The sequence below is a fragment of the Equus przewalskii genome, chromosome 2, assembly GCF_037783145.1.
Source record: "Equus przewalskii isolate Varuska chromosome 2, EquPr2, whole genome shotgun sequence".
NCBI classification, from domain to species: Eukaryota; Metazoa; Chordata; class Mammalia; order Perissodactyla; family Equidae; genus Equus; species Equus przewalskii.
Window position 1 is genome coordinate 21,053,917 of NC_091832.1, and position 20,793 is coordinate 21,074,709.

General features: G+C 46.7%; 1 protein-coding gene and 1 long non-coding RNA gene across 6 annotated transcripts in view; one reads left to right on the forward strand and one right to left on the reverse strand.

Moving 5' to 3' along the window:
- Positions 1 to 20,793, reverse strand: part of THRAP3 (thyroid hormone receptor associated protein 3) — an 81,278-nt gene that overhangs the window by 60,203 nt on the left and 282 nt on the right. The window contains exons 2-3 of one of the 5 annotated variants that reach the window (XM_070594539.1): positions 19,847 to 19,907; positions 17,208 to 17,355 (exon numbers count right to left, since the gene is read on the reverse strand). The gene's annotated coding sequence lies outside the window, so the exon portion shown is untranslated. Of the gene's footprint in view, positions 1 to 1,053; positions 1,293 to 8,693; positions 8,747 to 9,392; positions 9,454 to 9,644; positions 9,836 to 17,207; positions 17,356 to 19,846; positions 19,908 to 20,793 lie in introns of those variants that run through there. The other 4 variants (XM_070594519.1, XM_070594528.1, XM_008517519.2 and 1 more) reach the window with 4 other exon arrangements.
- On the forward strand, positions 9,490 to 20,677 carry LOC139079453 (uncharacterized). The gene is made up of 2 exons (XR_011533150.1): positions 9,490 to 9,580; positions 20,295 to 20,677. It is a non-coding gene; the product is annotated as an uncharacterized lncRNA (long non-coding RNA).

The window sequence follows — 20,793 nt, forward strand, 5'->3', positions numbered from 1 at the left end:
AATATCCTGAAGACAATACGCGAAGCCCTGATTTAAGCAATAAATTATTCCGCTTCTAAAAAACAACTAACTTGGATAGAAATTAAACCCTAAAAGTATATCAATCAGTAAAGACACTGTATACCACGTTATTTTCACTCTAGTAAATGCCTAGCACTTCAGTAGGCATTTAGTAAGTATTTAATGCCTCATTTCCCCAAAAAAGGAAAATTCAAACAGTCCTTCCATCAATATAAACCCCAGTTCCCACTCAGTTGTTTTTAAAATGGAGAACAGAAACTCTACTAAGTTAAAAGAAAATTCTAATGCAGAGCTAAGTTTAGCAAAATTGTCCCCACGTTCTTCACTTTGGCCACAGAGATAACAGCATTCTCTCTGCCCTCTGAGCAAACCCATTGTGGGCTAAGAGGTAAAGAGAGTTTAAACAGCATGAAAATGGAGATACATAAATGTCACCAAAGGACAGTTCAAAACTCTTCTGTGTCATCAAAGGGGAGAAAACCACCTACTATGAGGCCCCACCTATGACAGGTGGAAGTGACGCTGACAAAAACATGAAAAAGCAATCTAGGCCACTGCCGTCCAACAGAACACTCTGAGATGACAGAAATGTTCTACTCCTACACTGTTCAACGTGGTAGCCACCAAGTTACGTGTTGCTACTGACCACCTGAAATATGGCTAGTATAAAAGTTATATTAATTAAAATTATATTTAATTTTAATTCACTTAAATTTACCTAGCCACCTTCGACTATGGGCTACTGAATTGGACCACGCAGATCTAGACCACAGACCACGTACCCAAGGTAATTTTCTCCCCCAAAAGAATCCAAAGCTTAGTACATACTTAATAAACATTGACTAAGGAGGAAATGGAGAGTGTCAGAGGTTTCTGAGCCAGACAAAAGCATCAGTTCTGGGCACTTTTTTTTACTCTGCATTATGTCAACAAATATAGTTCTCCAATCTACAATATCTTTTCTACCTAGCATTCCACCATATAAAAGTACTACAACATAAGCAGTTCCCTAGTGTTGTACATTTAGGTTACCTTCGATTCTTCTCAACACAAATAACAGTGTGATGATTATCCTTAAGAACCTGTCCAGGGGCTGGCCCCGTGGCTGAGTGGTTGAATTCGCGCGCTCTGCTGCAGGCGGCCCAGTGTTTCGTTGGTTCGAATCCTGGGCGCAGACATGGCATCGCTCATCAAACCACGCTGAGGCGGCATCCCACATGCCACAACTAGAAGGACCCACAACGAAGAATATACAACTATGTACTGGGGGGCTTTGGGGAGAAAAAAATAAAATCTTTAAAAAAAAAAAAAAGAACCTGTCCAATTATTTCCTTAAGGTATGTTCCTCAAAGTGCATTCTGTTGCTCCCCAGAAAAGCTGCAGCAATTTATATTGCTACCAGCAGTACTGAAAATGTCCTTTTCCCCACAACCTTACCAACAATAAGTGTCTCGTTTTTTTAAGTCACTATGGAGATCTGAGGGAGAAAATGGTATCTCGTTGATTTAATCTGTATCTCTCTGGTTTTCATATGGGATTTATTTTCGTCAAGATAATCTAATTTTCAAACGGTTAGCCAATTGTTCCAGAACTATTTATTGAATAATTAAGCCATCCTTCCCTCAAACCTTAAAATACCAGTACACTCAGCACTTTCCATCTGCTATCAGCTGAGGGCTTCTGGGTGTTTTTCATTGTCCTTTCAGATTTAATGTCACATGACTACTTCCTTTTCCAAATAACTAACAAGCAACTCTTCCATAAAGAATAGTAAGATGAATTTGTTGAATCCCTACTATGCGCCCTGGCACTGGACGAATCATCTAACCATCACAATAACCCTACTGGAGGCAGATAGAGATTTCTACATCCGTTTGAAATTGAACAGACACTACGAAGAGTTAAGCAACTTGCCCCAAAGCCCCAGTTTTAAAAAAAAAAAAGCTTTTGATGAGGAAACAAAGACCTCCACCTCCCATCACAGTCATCTGAGAAAACAAAACCCTCCAGGTATCACAGATCACATACCTCCATGAGCACGCCCTATCAACTGAACACCACAGCCGAAAATCGGACAGAAACTATTCCTCATCACACTACTTTCATCATATGAGTCCTCTAACACTGAGCAGCCTCCAGAACAGAAAAGGAAGATAACAATCCATTAAATACATTCTCTTCCTGACAACATGCTATTGTCATTCAATACAGCACTACAGTCAAGGCCACTTTTATCCCCCCTGGCAGGCTGATGGTGAAACAATTCATAGTTGAAGGTAAAATGTCCAGCAAAAACATATGTAAGTGACTAATAAGCCTGAATCAGAAATAAGAGAAAAGAAAAAGCAGGCTAAGTTCTATTCTCCGAACAAAGATAAAGCATTCACCATTAACCCAAGAATCAACCTATTACCTTCTAAATTTTCCAGGAAAAGAAGAGGACTATCACAAACAATACACTGTTACAACCTAAGCTGTTCTGAAACAAGGTTTTAAGTATTAAGCTTTCACAATAAACCAGAGGTTTATCTCTACTTCCTCCATGGTTCCTTACTGTATGACTTCACTATCAGAAATATCTTCACCCAGTCTGAAAGGAAAAACACAAATCACACGTACAACACACCAAAACAGGAGAAATCTCTTGTATATACCCAAATTGTTAATGCTGGCCTAAAGAGATGGCAGTATAGGAAACTTTTACTTTCTACATTACGTATTTCTGCAATGTCTGAACTTTTTCATCAAGCATCTGTCTGTAGGGGTGGGGGGAACAAAACTGAAGACAACTATCTGCCCCCACCAAGGGTTTTATAGGCTGTGCCTTGCTTAACTAAACCCTGGGGTAGGGGTGGGAAGGCCTTAGGGAACCGAACGGTTTTTTATCTTTTTAAAAATGACAAGTTAAGCAGCACCCCAAAGTACAAATTCTCAATGCAGACCTGCTCTGACTGAGATGGAGGGTGGGCTGCTCACAGCCCTGCCAGCTCGCCTCTTGCCCTCAGTAGCTCTCGAGGCACCTCCACGCTCCACACAGAGTATTGTAGAATCTCCTGTCTAATTGACACTTGGCAAAACTTACTAAAAATTCAAGGAAAACAACCACAACCTATGTAGAGAGTTACCTCAGTTTTACAGAATGATCTTTAAAGGATGGGTTTTGAATACAAATTTTTATAAATCCACTTTATAATTCACAAGAGATACACACACTTTAAGAATACAGTTCAGTAACTTTTGACAAAATACACTGTGTAAACACCACCTCAACGAAAACACAAGAGTATTTCCATCACTCCAGAAAGGACCCTCTTGTCCCTTTGCAATCTCCTCTCCCACCACACAAATTTTCAGCTGGGAGCTTAAGAGAATCTAAGTAAACTAGGACTTCATAGTGGGAGCACTTAAAAACACTGCCACCCAGCCAGCCACCTATTTATTCCCACATTCATTCATCCTTTCTTTCAATATTTACTGAGTCTCTTCTATGTGACAGAGAACGTCCTAGGTGTGGGGATTAAGCACTGAATCAAACAAATCCCTGCTTTACTCTCTAAAGAGGTGAAGACATAACAGATTAAAAATAAATAACATAGAGGCCAGCCCGGTGGCGGAGCGGTTAAGTTCACACGTTCCCCTTCAGCGGCCTGGGGTTCGCCGGTTCGGATCCCAGGTGTGGACATGACACCGCTTGGCAAGCCATGCTGTGGTAGGCGTCCCACATATAAAGCAGAGGAAGATGGGCACGGACGTTAGCTCAGGGCCAGTCTTCCTCAGCAAAAACAGGAGGATTGGCAGCCGTTAGCTCAGGGCTAATCTTCCTCGAAAAAAAAATTTACCTGACTCTCTTTTCGTAGTGAGCAACCCCACTCTGGCACCTGACCAACTTCCTCAACCTTCATTTTTAAAGACTTTTTCTGATAGCCCATAGTCTGGTAGCCAAAAGTATTAGTCAAGACTCTAGGGCACATCCTTTAGATACTCCGGGACCATCTTCTGGGAAGCCCTCATGGAAGGGAGAGCTCTGCAGAGAAGCAATCTCCCGGGTAACTTTACAAAGCGGTCTCACCTCTATGGCTTCCTCCATCAATGCTTTATTTATCCTGCCCTTTTTATTAAAGTAGAGAAAAAGAAAACTGAGTTATTAACCCCTCAAAAAACACACAGAATTACTGAGGGGCTGGCCCCGTGGCCGAGTGGTTAAGTCCGCGCGCTCCGCTGCAGGCGGCCCAGTGTTTCATTGGTTCGAATCCTGGGCGCGGACATGGCACTGCTCATCAAACCACGCTGAGGCAGCGTCCCACATGCCACAACTAGAAGGACCCACAACAAAGAATACACAACTATGTACCGGGGGGCTTTGGGGAGAATAAGGAAAAAAATAAAATCTCTAAAAAAAAAAAAAAACACACAATTACTGAAAGCAAAGCAATGGGTTTCACAGAGACATATTATTAAAAAACAAACAAAAATCCACTTTAGTTCTTAGGCCTCGGGCCAGGAGCCCAAAGCCTTCTAATTAGACATTCAGCAATGTCTCTTTGCTTGGCCTTCTATCTTCTGAAACAAGCCAAGCTACACAGTCACAACATTCCAGATGCTAAAAAGCAAATCAGGCAGAACAAAAATGAGAACACTGAAAATACGCCAGCTAAAAAGCCTGGGCAGGGGTCAGATCGATGCCTTCATACTTTCTAAAAGCCCTTGGGTTTCTTCAGTTTGGAAACAAAATAATTCACTGTTTTGAGGTTTCTTCCCTCTTACTGCTTCGTCTTCCTCTTCTAAAGTTAACTAAAATTTCCTTTTGTTTAAAAGAAACAAACGAAAAAAATAAGGCACCAAGACAGAAAAAAATTTTTAAATGGTGATGTAACATTAAGACAGCCAGATGAGGAGCCAGCCCCGTGGCCGAATGGTTAACTTCGTGCGCTCCGATGCAGGCGGCCCACTGTTTCGTCGGTTCGAATCCTGGGCGTGGACATGGCACCACTCATCGAGCCACGCTGAGGCGGCGTCCCACATGCCACAACTAGAAGGACCCACAACGAAGAATATACAACTATGTACTGGGGGGCTTTGGGGAGAAAAAGGAAAAAAAATAAACTCAAGGAAAAAAAAAAAGACAGCCAGATGACTTTAAGTGGGGGCATTAGAGACCTGTATCATGTCTCTAGAACAGGGGAACAAATGAAAACGCCTACAACAGACAAGTAATATAAAGGCAAAAAATAGTAAACACCAACGCACACCCTGCTCCACGTCAGGGACACGCGTCAGGCTGTGGTGAGGTGGGTCACACTGGAGAAGACATGCCCAACCAGAGAAGATGGCTGCGGCAGAGCAGACACACAGGTCCACGGCTGCCAGATCGGATTTTTCAAAAGCAGCCTGAATCCAAATTTTTACACGGAATCTCCCTGTTTTTTAATGTTGACAACTAACTCCAATTTTACAACTCTGTGTGAGCCAAACAAAACACATATGCAGACTGGATCTAGTCCATGAGCCTTCAGTTTCAACCTCTGCCACAAAAAAAAAAAACTTGGTTGTTTCAGCAGAACTCTCAGCTTTGGGGTAGAAAGCACACCCTCTGGTTCCAGTGACACGCTATCATCTGAAAATACACCACCAGATACACGAACATACATCTGAAACCCATAACTGAAGGAAAGCAAGAAGAAAATTATCTTGCTCTTTACACACTAGGGTGCTCCATTTCTACCACTAAAATAGGAACAGTAAACAAAACCCAATGGAAGAAAAGAAAACAATAGGAACTGGGTTTTTGTTAAACTGGTTCACTAATGTCCAGCTTTCTCAGAATGTCCATCAGCCCTTAACTTCCAGACAAAAGAAACTAAAAGATGATTTCTAGGGCATGGCATTTAACCTTGATTTAAAAAAAAAAAAGAGGAGTTCCCTTGAAAGATTAAGAAAGTCAATCTTTTAGAAAGAGTGCCCATGACTCTTACTCTCCTGGTATGTGGTGGACAATTACTTTTTTATGGGCCATAAACCTACGTTACAAACTCTAGAACAGTGGTTCTTAACTCTGAGATTCTAATGAATGTGAAGGAAGGTAACAACCCTTTCCTTGAGAAAACAGACTTCCTCACAAAAATTTTAAAGTTCGTGGGTCCCTTGTAGTCCACCGACCATAGATTAAGAACATCCTGCTCTAGAGAATATTAAACCTACGTAATCTCCAAACCCTCCGCTTCTTCAGCTCTACTCCCTCAATCTACTTCAAACAACTACCATCTTCAGTATTGTACCAACTACTATGTACCTGGTACAATAGCCTCTTAATTCATATCCCCCATAATCCATTTTCCACACCTCTGCAAAAGTGACTCTTTTTTTGGGGGGAAGGAAGATTGGCCCTGACCTAACATCTGCTGCCAATCCTCCTCTTTTTGCTGAGGAAGACTGGCCCTGAGCTAACATCCGTGCCCATCTTCCTCTGCTTTATGTGTGGGACGCCTACCACAGCATGGCTTGATAAGCGGTGCTAGATCCACACCTGGGATCCGAACCCAGTGGACCCTGTGAACTTAACTGCCATGCCATTGGGCCAGCTCTATCCAAAAGTGACTTCAAAATATAAATCAGACGGCAACCCCTCCCACCCATGAGAAGGTTTCAATGGCTTCGGTGTACAACCTCACCTCTCAATCTCGTCTTTAACCACTCTCCTCATTATGTGTCGGCCACACTTGGCCTCTTTTCAGTTCTAAAAGCACACTAAATTCTTCCCATCTTCTAGTGTTGGCACTTGGGGTTCCCTCCACCTGGAATGCTGTCTCCTTGATGCCCTACAAAATGGTCTCCTCACTCTCAACAAAAAGAACAAGTCTGACCACCCTCAGGCCTCTCCCTTTTTAGTGTCCACCCGAGTCCCTTGCTCAATACCTTCACGTCACTTTTCTCAATGTGTAATTTACTTACTTACCTGTGGTGTCTTCTCCCACTATACTGTAAGTTCCCAAATGGCAAGAGCCCCTTCTGGCCCAAACCCCCATGTATTCCCAGAACCTAGGACAGGGGCCTGCAGCTGGTAGGTTCTTAGGCACTATTTGCTGAATCAATCACTCAATCAGTTAAATACGGAATTAATCTTAGATGTTTACAAAATAAGTGTGTGAAGCAAATCACCAAAATCTAGTATGTGAGAGACTAGCATTAACCGCACTTCTTTCAATCCAGGATGTCACCATGCCCAAGGGAAACAGGCTAGCACCTTAAGATTCTGAGTGGTTAAGACTATGCATTCTAAAAAATAAAGAAATCGGGGCTGGTCCGGTGGCGCAGCAGTTAAGCGCGTACATTCCGCTTTGTCGGCCCGGGGTTCACCAGTTTGGATCCCAGGTGCGGATCCCAGGTGAGGACATGCAACCGCTTGGCAAGCCATGCTGTGGTAGGCCTCCCACATATAAAGTAGAGGCAGATGGGCACGGATGTTAGCTCAGGACCAGTCTTCCTCAGCAAAAAGAGGAGGACTGGCAGCAGATGTCGGCTCAGGACTAATCTTCCTCAAAAATAAAGAAAGAAAGAAAGAAAATAAAGAAATCGTGGGGCCAGCCCCAGCGGCCCAGTGGTTAAGTTCGCATGTTCCGCTTCGGCGGTCCGGGGTTCACCAGTTCAGATTCCGGGTGCGGACATGGCACTGCTTGGCAGGCCATGCTGTGGCAGGTATCCCACATATAAAGTAGAGGCAGATGGGCACGGATGTTAGCTCAGGGACAGTCTTCCTCAGCAAAAAAAGAGGAGGACTGGCTGCAGATGTTAGCTCAGGGCTAATCTTCCTCAAAAAAAATCAATCAATCAATCAACCAATCATATGTCTTATGTTCTCTCTTAGCCAGCCACATCTCTCCCCGTCCTGCTGCTAACCTCGGAAATACTCCAAGCTTCCTCCCACCAACTGCTCAGTAGAAAAGAGGCCACTCCTTTTACAATCCATAACTTCACTGGCTAAACCAAATTCAAAAAGTACCTGTACCTGGTATCAAAGGAATATAGTCAAGAATTCCTACTATGACTGCTGCTGCTACTATTACTACCACCACTGCGAGGATAGGACTGTGCCTCGATTGCAGACTAAAAATCCCAGTCACCAAAACCGGAGCTCTTTCACTTGTGCTAAAAAGTTTAAAGAACCGAGATGGAGCTGTATTGACATAAAAGGTTTTAGTTAAACAGTCTGCTACGGAAACTTCAATTCGCCTCTTCTACAAAATACAATCAAGTCTAAAGGGCTGCAGAAAAAAACTGTTTTCGATATTGCTAAAGGGTGTACACTAGTTCACAAAACACATTCCCCAGCAAAAAACAAACTAAGCCCGATTTGCAAGACTAGTTACTCATGGCAGCAGTCGTTTTTGGCTCCTTAACTGGCTTCTACATAATGATACACCCATCAGACTATCTAGATAACAGGACAAACTACAACAGTTAGTATTTCCACAAACAAAAAAGGGAGGGCCATCTGAAGGGGAGGCAAATGATGGTGTGATACAGGCCTTTCCACTCTAGGCCCACAGTCTAGAAATCCTATAAATGATGACCACGATAATAATTTTCAATACATGTCAGGTAATGAGCCAAACAATTTTCAGTTTAATCTCATTTAATCTTCACAATAACCCTGTAAAGTGGTCATTGTTACTCACCGCTATTTTGCAGATAAGGAAACTGAGGCACCTGGAAGTTGACGCCCCTTCACCTGAAATCAAAGTTAGCAGGGCCAAGATGCGAACCCAGGCAAGCCGGCTCCAGGATCTTTCTATTATGCTGCCACCAGAAGCTTCACTGGCTCTCTCTCGCCATGCTCCACCATACTCTCAGAGGCTTTTCCTTCAATCCAATTAACAACCTCCCCGTAAACACTGTACTAACACTGATGGCTTCCAACTCTTGGCACCAGCGCTACTCGCCAGCTTCTGCTGCTATGCTCCACCCTTAAGATTTCGAAAGGCAAAGACAATAGCTGATAAAAGTTGATTAGTTGGGAAGAGAGGCAAAGGACACTGCCTCATAAGCAGAAACACGCCGATTACTATGGGAATGCAAGTCGGCCTCACCTTTAGCCCGAGAGACTGAAATAAAAGCAGATAAATTTGGACTATGCCTCTGCTGGCCACAAACTAGGAAAGATCCGAAACGGCACTAACATTTACTGAGTGCCAGCCACATGCGCTCTAGGAGAAGACAGAACGAGGCCAATTGAGACTAGGTCGGGGGGAAGGGCACCCAAGAGTTCCGGGAAAAGGAGAAATCCAAATAATGGGGTTCATATGACTAAAGGAGGACATGCAAGTGGTGCAGGCCTCTCCCTGGCAGCTTGCAAGGAGAAGAAAGAAGTGTAGGACCTGCTCGGGAGAAAAGGCGGCTCTGAGCGTCGGGACTAGGCCGGAGCGAGGGGAAGCCCTGAAGGGCGGGGAGGGGGAGGAGCCGGAGCGAGCAGGGCCCGCTCAGAAGAGGCCAGGAGGCAGGCGCGGGGGAGCGGCTCCGTGCTGGGCCTGCCCGGGCACCCTGACCCAGCCGCCGCGGAGAAAAGGTAAAAGATGAAACGACTGGATCCTCCTGAGCTGCCCTAATTCCCATCACAGGCCCTCACTCACCTGGGCCCACCGCAGCGATCGCAGCCGCAGCCTCGCAACGGCACAACCGGCCCGAACCTCGCCCCCGCCCGACAGCGCGCCCCGCGTCCCCGCTCTCCGACGGCGGCAGCGGCGGCGTCGCCCCGCTGCCTCCTGGGAAATGTAGTCCTAAGCCCGTCCCGCCTTGCCAACTTGACGGTAGGCTAAACTACGCTTCCCATAAGGCAACGCGAGCGCTGCGCCCGCCGCCTTACGTCACGCGCCAGGTTGTCGGCATCACGTGGGTACCTCCGTTCCATCCCCTCCCCCCGCCTGGGTGGCCTGGGGAAGAAGGAGGGAGGTGGACGGAAGGGGCGGGAGCGTTGCTGACGCCACTGCCCCCACCATTTTGGAACCAGCCCGGAGGGAGGACTTGAGCCCCACCCACTCGCGGCCTGCTTTCGTTGCCGAAGTCTCGAAGCAGGAATGTGGTCGTTTGGATTTCAGTCTCTGTCCTGCTACCTCTCGCTCTGTGACCTTGAGCAAATCGTCTCCCTGCTCTGAGCCTCAGTTTTCTCCCCTGTGAAATGAGGTTCATAGTTTCTACCGCACAGAGTTGTCGCGGGCTCCGACAAAGTAAGGAACGTGAAAGTGTCTGGTACCCTGAAAGCGCGACGCAAAATGGAGTTGTTTTTATTGTGATAGTGTGACCTCCTTCGGAGACCCACGATCCCATGGGCAAAGCTCTTTCTCGGTTCATCCTCCGCCCCCACCACCCCTTCCATGTCAGTGGGAACACATTAGTGTGGTCCTGTGGAGCTTGTTTAAATAGGTGCCACTCACCTACTGAACCAGAAGTTTCCCGGGGGTGTAGCCCTAGAATCTGTATTTTACACAGACCTCTCCAGTGATTCTTAGGCATATGTTTGAGAACCGCTGCGTTGATCAGAGTTTTACACAGGCTGGTTTCTGCTGGAATTCCTGTCCTAGTGAACTCGAACCCTTAAGCTCAAATGCCAGGTCTTCTGTGAAGCCTTCCACGTTTATTAGCTCCTCCCCATCTCTTGACTCCCAACAGTACTTTTGCACTTTATAATTATCAGGGTCTGTGTTTGTCTTCCCCACCAGACTGCGAGCTCTTTGAGAACAGAGAGCAGGTTTGATGGATTTCTGCATCCCGAGGGCAAAGTAAACATGAGTAAATATGGAAGGAGTGTACTGTTCTTCTACGAGAAAAGCTTAACAGGCTCAAGTCTCAGACCCTGCCACATCAGCCCTCACCCTTACCGGCTTCAGCAGCATTCCTTCCACACTGCCTACTCTTTCTTCCTTCTTTGAGCGCTTCCTGTAGGCCGCATCCTGTGTAGTGCTTCTTGAAATGTTCTGACGCAATTTAATCTTCAATTCACAGATTTTCTGAGTGTCTACTGTATGCCATGCCCAGTGCAAAATACTAGGAACACAGTGGTAAACTAGATGGATACAAAAATAATACATAGTCGTTCCTCCTGTTTTCTGAAATAACTATGCTGAATCTCTTCTTACCTCTCTCTTCCTCTGCCAGTTTCCTGGCCCAGAAACTTGCCATACAGTTGCAGCCTCCACCCTCTCCTCATTCAGCCTCTCTCCTTGAGTGAGCTGGCATACCCCAGTAGTCTTTTACATCTCGTCTTATTCCCACAACCACATCTTAGCCTCAAATCACGTAGTTCCAAATGTTTGGAAGTCACCATATCCTGATTTCCCACCTGTATCTCAAACTAAACCTGCCGAAAACTGAACCCTTCTTCCCTCCAAAACAGCTTTAGGGTAGTTAATTGTGTAGTTAATTGTTTACATGTCCAAATTCTCCACTATGCTTTGAGCTCCTCTCAAGGAAGAAAGGCTTATCGCTTATCACTTGTCCCCTTATCACTCCATTCATTTACTGAGTACTTAACTATGATGCCAGGCTCTGTGCTAGCAGCCCAGGAGGAAAACAGTAAACAAAACAAATGTGGTCCCTGCCCTCAGAGAGCTTACTTCCAACTGGAGAGACAGCATTAAGAAGTCTATCACATGCATAATTGATTACTACAGCAAAGTGTATGGTATGTCCTATGACAACAGAGAAGTAGTGTCAGCAGACTCCAGCCTATGGGCCAGTTCCAGCCTGCCGCCTCTTTTTGTATGGCCAGAAGCTAGGAATTGTTTTAACATTTTAAATGGTTGAAAAAGAAAAATCAAAAGAAGGCTAGTTATTTCTTGACTTGTGAAAAGTATGTGAAATTCAAAGTTCGGCATCCATAAATTTGTTTATGTATTGTCTATGGCGGCTATGATCCAGAGTTGAGTAGATGTGACACTATGACCTGCAAAGCCTGAAATATTTACTATCTGCCCTTTACAAAAAATGTGTACTGACTCTTGGCATAGAATCTGGAGGTCCAGACCTGAGGCTAAAAGGTCAGAGGAGACTTCCCTGAGAAAGTGACTGATAAACTTTGTAGTTAACCAGGCTAATAATTGGGGAAGAGCATTCCCGGAAGAAGAAAAAACACAAGGGAAAGCCCTGTGGCCTGAAGGAACTTGGCACATCCTCAACATTGTTAGGCCTGCCATTGACTCTGCCACATCCGGTAGTAGGAACTAAAGCACAATGAGCCTGGTGAAGTCATAAGGCAGATCCTGCTGGGTCTTATAGTCCAGGCTGAAGATACTGGATTTTAGTCTGAAAGTAATGGGAAGTCATTGAAAGGTTTATAGGCAGGGGAGGAATTCAGATTTCCTTTTTTATTTTATTTATTTTTTATTTTTTGAAGAAGATTGGCCCTGAGCCAACATCTGCTGCCAATCCTTCTCTTTTTGCTGAGGAAGACTGGCCCTGAGCTAACATCCATGCCCATCTTCCTCTACTTTATACGTGGGATGCCTGCCACAGCATGGCTTGACAAGCAGTGTGTAGGTCCACACCCGGGATCCAAACCAGAGAACCCCGGGCCACTGAAGTGGAATGTGCGAACTTAACCCCCATGCCACCGGGCTGGCCCCCCAGATTTCCTGTTTTAAAGGATTATTCTGGACAGTGTGAGAATGGATTAGGGCAAACCAGAAGGAAAGTGGAGAAACCAATTAGGAAGTTATATTACAGTAGTTCAAATGAGAAGACACAATGGCATGATCTAGTGTGTTCTCAGTGGGGATAAAGAAAGTAGGCAGATTCAAGATACTCAAAAGATATTTAGGAGATCAAATCTACTGGTCTTTGTGATTGACTAGATGAGCGAGGGAGGGAGGGAGGAGCCAAGGTTGACGTCCCAGCTCTCTGGCTTGAGCAACTGTGTGGATGGAAGTGCTATTACTGCCTTCCTACCCTATTCTGCTTGTACAAGTCTTCCCGCCCTCGTTACAATGTCCTGAAATCATCCATGACATACCTGTGTCTCCTGCACAGCCATCACCTGCATGGCAACAACTTGTTTGTTGTTCATCTTCCTAGGTCCGGGCAGTGGGCTAGGCACAGAATTGGCAGCAGTGTATGTGTATGGACTTTTCTTAGCTCTCCTTTCTCTGTTTCTGATAGGGGCTCCTCTATCCTGCTCCCCCAAGTTAAAAATCTCAGAGGAATCCTGGCTTCCTCTTTCTACTTCATCTCCCATATGGCATCAGTTACAAAGTCCAATGTATTCTGCGCCCAGAACATCTATTGAAACCCCTACCACCCTGTTTCAGGTCTTCACATGTCTTAACTGGTGTAAAGTCATTAGAAAAGAGCCTGGGACAGAGTAAGCGGTATATAAGTGTTGTTTATGATTACGGTCTCTTGCCCAGCCTCCCTGCCTCCTGCCTTTCTCCATCCAGGCCATGCTCTGGAAGGTAGTCAGAGTTCTGTCTCTTCCAGTACAACTCTGATCATGTCATCCCTGGTTCCAGTGCCCTCAGGATCAAACCCTAAATCTTCAATGTGGTCTACAAGGCCCTGAGGGGTCTAACTTTTGACCCTCTCCAGCTTCACCTTCACTTTCAAAGGCTCTCCACTGCCATCAGGATGAAGGGCAAGTTCAAGGCCCTCAACCGTCTGGCCTCCATGTCCTCACCAGCCTCAGCTCCTTCATACACAATGCTCTGGTCATGAGTGCTCATCTTGACCATACTCTGGGCTTCCTGCATCCTCGTGCCAGCTGATGCCCTCCCTCCCCAGGGGCCCTACCTATCAAAGGCTAATCTATCAGTTCAAGATCCCCCTTCCTCACGAGTACCCCAGTACCCTACTCTGCATTTGTCAGATCCTACCTTACGTTGTGATTTCTGCACATTCCATTCCTTCAGTAACCTGGGAGCAAATACAGTGGCCATCTGTTTCTCTGCCTGCTCAACAGCCCTCCATTCCTCTTCCTTCTGGTAACAGCACTCTGATAATCCTTTGAGAAGCCATCCCTCCCCCACCCTTGCTCCAGGGTGGGCAGGTGACTCTAGCTGATCAGCACATTTCATTCCTTTGACCACAGTGATTGGCAGGTGGCTCAAACCAGGCTAGCAGAGGGAATGAGTATCAACCCGAGACCTATTCCAGAACACTGAGAAAAGGGCTTTCTCTTCCTTCTGGGATTGCTAAACTAGAAGAGTAGCAGCCTGGACTTGTTAATGGTCATCTTTGCCACTATTTGGAGAGAACCTTCCTGAGAATGAAGCCAACCCAGCTGGAAGGCAGAGCCATGTGTTGAGAAAGACATACTCCCAGCTATACCAGTTGAGCTTTGGATTCAGCCATGCCTGAAGCTAGCAGCACCTCTGGACTCTTTCATACATGAGCCGGTTAATGAATCAGTTCGACTTGGGTTTCCATCACTTGTAAACTGGAGTCATGACCAGCAGAGAGAAGCTGTTGGAGCTATCCATTGTATACAAGAGGCTCTCAGGGCAGGAAGGAAGGTGAGAAGGGAAATCAGAAGAGACTGGGACCAGCACCAGTATGTGACCCTCTAAGTCTGAAGAGCCACCTGGGGAAAAGAGGAGCAGTTACCTTTGCTCTTGCTCAGACCAACCAAGGTACCTTCACTTCCATCTCTGCTTTGCAGAAGAACCAACCAAACTTTCTGGTCAGGGTAACAGTTGCTTGTATTGTTGATCATTGGCAAGAGGAGGCCCTTCATGGCTGAGCTTAAGCAAGAGATGGTTAGTCCTTAGCCATCAGCTAGCATATACCACCAGGAAATACTCTAGTCCTTGGATCCCAAACTTGTATGTACATTGGAATCATCTAGGGATAGTCTAAAAATCCCAACACCCAGACCAAGTAAATCACAGTCTCTGGGGTGGGATCACAGGCATCACTATTTTTTTAAATTTCCACAGGTGATTCCAACATGCAGACAAGTTTGGGAACCACTGCTGAAGGCCCCCATTTTCCTGTTTCCAAGTCTTACGTTTTTAGATAGGAGAGATTCTCCACCTAGTTGACATTTTGTCTTAAATGTCCATGTCTGGGCCCCACGTCTCAGAGATTCTGATTCATTTGATTTGGAATGGGGCCCCAAGACTGGCTGCTATAGACTGAATGTTTGCGTCCTCCCCAAATTCATATGTCGAAACCTAATCCCCAATGTACTGGTACCTGGAGGTGGAGGTTTTGGGAAGTGATCAGGTCATGAGGGTGGAGCCCTCATGAATGGCATTAGTGCCTTTATAAAAGGGACCCCAGAGAGCTCCTAACCCTACCTCCTCCCATTCCCTTTCTCATTCACTTGATCTCCCCCTGGGGAGAAGGAATGTTTTATGGGATCGAGGAGATTGAGAGAAGCTTCAACAGGCAAATAAGACCTGGGCTCCACTCCCTTTTCACACCTTCCCGCTCCTGTCCTTGATGTGGTGAACACATGGCCAGGGCTCCACTCAGATTTCTAGAGGCAAATCTGGAGAACTACCTCGCTGACCCCATTCTCAGGGTTGGCCCAAAGACTGGGTAGGTATGTCTGTCCTGCAGATCCAGACTGTCCCTTGGGTGGGTCTTCTCAAGATCTAGACATGAGAGGGCAAATTTTTTTGAGCTTAGGTCCAAATACCAGCAGCTACCAATAAAGCTGACTTGGCTCTCCCTCCTCCTGCCTGATGGGCCTATGTGCATACCTCTCAGCTGGCCTGAACTTGGGGAGGGGGTGTAAGTATCACTCTCAAACCCCAACGCTAGCATTGTACCAACTCCATTCATTGGTTCTCCCTGAACTGGACTGTGCATTGTGTCCTGTGTCCTCCGTATTCCCCTAGCACAGAGACTGCCACAGAAGTTCTCAGTATAAATAAAATAATTGACTCAGGTCTTGATTGAATTCCTGCCCCATTTATGAGATAGAAAGGGATACAAAATATACAAATGGGATGCAGTATAATGCCTGCTCTCAGGGCTCTCCAGTGACCAACAGCCTTGGGGGCGCAGGAAAGGCTTCCCAGAGAGGAGGCATCTGAGCTGGTTCTTGAAGGATGGGACGGGCACTGCAGGAAAAGAGCAAAGGTCTGGAGAGATGAAAGGTTCTTTATGGGAATATTGTGTTCCCTCAAGGGCGCTCCGAAGGACTGCTCTGGATCTTGCATCAGAAGAAGGAGCTTGGACCTCACTGATCTATCTCCACTAAGCTACTTCACAACAGGGGAGTTACTCCTCGCTGGCACATTTTAGTTACTCCCAAGACCTACTTCTTTGAAACAGTTGCTTTTTTACCTTTGGTCTAACTCAGTGGTTCTCAATTGGGGGCCATTTTGTCTCCCAGAGGAACGTTGGCAATGTCTGGAGACACTTTTGGTTGTCACAACCTGGGGGGTGCTACTGACATCTGGTGGGTAAAGGCCAGCGATGCTGCTAAATATCCTACAATGCACAAGACAGTCCCCACAACAAAGAATAATCCTGCCCCAAATATCAATAGTGCCGATGCTTCTCAAGCGATGCTGTGGCAGGTGTCTCACATATAAAGTAGAGGAAGATGGGCACAAATGTTAGCTCAAGGCCAGTCTTCCTCAGCAAAAAGAGGAGGATTGGCAGCAGATGTTAGCTCAGGGCTAATCTTCCTCAAAAAAAGAAAAAAAATAGAAAAAATAATATCAGTAGTGCCAAGGCAGAGAAACTCTTTATCTTGCTTAGAGAGAAAAAATGTTCAATGACACTAAGCTGTAAAATATTCTTATGGTCTGGCCAGCATTAACTAACACAAGGTTGTTGTTTCACAATTCAGCAAGTTGTTGCTTGCTCTCCTTTCCCCGGCTCCTGTGTGAGGAGGTGGTGGAAGTTGTGGGCAGGGGATGCTGCAGAGGTAGATTAGTGTCAGGTAAGGATGAGAGATGGGGTTACACAGGGCAAAGAACACAGGCTTTGGAGTCAGATCTGAGTTCACATTCTAGCCTTGACTACTTCTTTAGCTGTGTGCCTTCAGGCTAGTAACTTACCCTCTCTGAGCCTCAGTTTTCTCACCTGTAAAATAGGACTACTCTCACCTTACAAGTTTCAGGCACTCAGCTACTAATAAGACTTCATCCTGAGGCTGTAGGGAGCCATCAGAGGACATTATATAAGCATGGGGGAGGCATATCAGCTTTGAGTGGTTGCGGGGGCAGCCCGGAGGGGAGACTACTTACCTTCACAGTGTCTGGGTTTAATTCTCTGCAGGCAGGTCTGGAAAACTTTCTTGAACTCTAGCTGGAACCTCTCCTTTCATAACCTCAACCCTTTTTTGTTTAATTCAGTGCCTCAGTGGGTTGTTGCCACCGCAGTGCTCTGACTAGGCTGCAGAGAAACATATTGAGGTCGTAATTTGCATTTTGGTCTCCTTGCTGTGGGTATGTTTCCTCCTTTGTGCCTGGGGGTGGGGACTGAGGCTGTTAAAGGCTTTGGGGTTGCCAGGCCGAAAACAGAGGTTGCCAGGCACCAAAGACATTCCCCCAGTCGAGGCTTTTGTTTACCAAGGTCCGGCTCTAGGAGACGTGGAGCTGGGTTATTCCAGAGGGCAGGGCTCCCAGGCTCCAGAGGGGCGGAAGTGGGCCGATCAGAGAAGGCTGGAAGAGTTTTCCCAAGCCTGAGAAAGTGAACAGCGGTCTGAGTGTCTTTGCTGCTGCTGTTGTCTTTCCTTGAGTAATAGCAACTGTGCACCCCTCCCACTCGGGTCTCCTAGGACCTCTGATGGGCCTGCAGAGCTGCAGCTGCTAGTGGGGGGAGGGGATGGCTGTTTGCATGCGTGCTGAGAGTGGTGCTTTGGGAATCACGGCAAAAGCCTACGCAGACCCACGAGGATAGATGGAAGTTGACTGACGATCAGAGTCCTCCCCTGAGCGTTGCGGACTGGATAAACCCTCAGGAATTGTACCCAGTGCTTCGGAGGGGTGGGGGCATTATAAAAAACTAAGTTATGTAAACTTACAGTTAAATAAAGTGTATTCAAAGGCAATAACATTCAAAGGGCATCACTTCCTGATAATTTTTCTGTATTTTGCTATTATTTATGCTCTTGGGGTTACTCACATCTGTGTGGCGGAAACGCCACGTAATGGTGCATTGCTACCCACCTCTTCCCAGCAACGCCATTAGTGACATCATGTTGACAGCTTGAAATTGGCCATGGTGGGAGTATTTACACCATGGAAATTGGCAAAGGCAAAATCAAGTCCCTCCCTAGCACCAGCCCCCCTCGAGCCATTTACCAGCACACCACTGGGTAGAGGATTCCCAAAATATGATTGTGATTGAATTTGGGGGGAGTTTGGGGTAGAAAATGTGATTTAGAGAAATAAGTGTGACATGTCTTACAGCTGAGTATTGTGGATCAAATGCAGACTTGCGACAAATACCTAGTCCAGACATACCTGGAGGCTCATGTCTCCCTCCTCCCTTAGAGACAAGAGTGCACATCCACTCACAAAGCACCCTCTAGTGCATCCCAAAATACACCTGTGGCACCTTCTGGATGGAATACGAGCAGAGACACCCTGAAGGCAGGGACTTTGTTGACTGCTGCTTCAGCAGCCCTCAGACCCCATCTCAGTCTCAGTAACGCTCCCAGTTTCCATGGCTTCCAAATCGGGGCAGTTGAAGCCACGCTGGGGCCAAGGGGATGGACAAGGGCTGATGGGAGAATCAGCCAGACACCAGGAGTTGCCTCTCCTCAAGCACATGCGTCTACTTGGGAGCAGGGAAGGTGGTCGGTCGGGGGCAATTCCTCCCCAGGGACCATTGGCAATGTCTAGAGACATTTTTGGTTGTCACAACCTGGGGGGAAAGGGTGCTACTGGCATCTGGTGGGTAAAGGCCAGGGATGCTGCTAAACATCCTACAATGCACAGGACAGCCCCCTCATCAAAGAATTATTCTGGCCCAAACATCAATAGTGCTGAGCTGAGAAACGCTGTGATGGGGGACTCAGTGGGGAGAAACTCAGACAAGGCAGGCTCTAAGAAGAGGTAAAGAGAAGGTAGCTACTGATCTGGCCCTGCCACGACACCCATTTCTCTGTTTGGGCTGCTCACTCTTAGCCTGTCTTGCCCTTCTTCTCCGGTCTGTCTCTGGTGCTGTCCCTGTTTATCTCTGTTTATCTCCTGGTCTCTTTTTCTCACTCTAAGTCGTGCCATCTGCTCTGGCTGGATCCTTGTGTTCTGAGCAGGGAGACAAGCCTTTGGCATTCGTACTCCCTCGGCCCACGCTAATCACTCCAGCTGCCTCGGCCTGGGAGCCGGGCCAGGAGGTTGGCAAAGGAGGAGGGTACAAAGACAGGGGCCCCAAAGGTCCCCACTCTCCCCACCACCCAACCTGCCTTTGCCCCTAGGGCCCTGAGGCCTGGAGCTTCAGCCTGCTCTCGCCCCCAGGACCTGGGACCTAAGGCAGCCTGCCCAAGTGGCCTTGCCCTGCCCACTTCCCCTCTCTCCCCGCCCCCCCAGCTCCTTAAATTTCTCCTCTAGCCTAGTCCAGCAGCTGTTACAAAACAACTGGGGGGCTGGGCAGCGCCTCACCCCCGACACCACCCTGGGCAGTAAGTGACACCAGGCTCATGACTGCCACTGAGCCCAGTACCCTCTGCCCAGTGACCGGGAACTTGTGACCTCTGCCCTGGTCCTGGTTTCCAGGAAACAGAGTCCAAAGCTCAGAGCCAGGACATGGTTCCCTGTGCTTGGCACCCAGTGCTCAGCATCCAGACTCAATTACCAGTGTTTGTCACCAGGATGCAGGGCCCAGGACCCAGCTGTCAGTGCCCACTGCTAGAGCTGCCCGCCCTGCCGCTCCCACTAACCTCACCTGCTGTGTGCTGGGCCAGCAGGGCCTGGGGTGAGCGCTGTGTAAGGCCAGGGACCCTGCAGAAAAGTTGGTGGCAATTTTTAAAACAGATTTGAGTGACTTAAAGTAAAAATCATTCAAATGGGGATTTAAAACACAAATTGGGGAAAGAACCAGCAGTATGGGCAGAGGAAGGGGACAGAGCAGGGCTCTCTGCCAGATCAAACACAGGCTGCCCTGGGAAATCTGAATCTCAGGTAACAACAAAGACTATTTTAATGGAAGTATTTTCATGCCGCATTTGGAACATAGTTATACTAAAAAATTATTCATTATTTATCTGAAATTCTACCTTAACGGGGCCCTGCATTTTTTAAAATTTATTATTTATTTATTTATTTATTTATTTTTGAGGAAGATTAGCCCTGAGCTAACATCTGTGCCCATCTTCCTCTACTTTATAGGTGGGACGCCTACCACAGCATGGTTTTGCCAAGCGGTGCCATGTCGGCACCCAGGATCCAAACCGGCCAACCCCTGGCCGCTGAGAAGCAGAACGTGCGCCCTGAATCGCTGTGCCACCAGGCCGGCCCCAGGGGCCCTGCATTTTGATTTGTGAAATCCAGCAACCCCAGCAGGGGATAAACCTCTGCCCTCAGCCCTCATCCAGAACCTTCCAGTAGCTTTAGAGGGGAAAACAGGGAGTGTTTCTATTACTGTGCACTTTTGGGTAGGGGGAAATTCAGGGGATTCTACTTTTTATTATTTCTACTTGTATGTATCTTCTCATTTTCTTTAAAGAGTCAGCATTAGTGTTCCGTAAAAAAATAAAATCTTATAGACACTATGTCTTGCCTAGATTATTGCAACATACCCCTTTGTCTGCTCTTTAATTGAATTTTTGACCAGGTAATACAGTCGCGATTCTAAATTCCATAGGTACAGAAGAGCACGCAATGAATA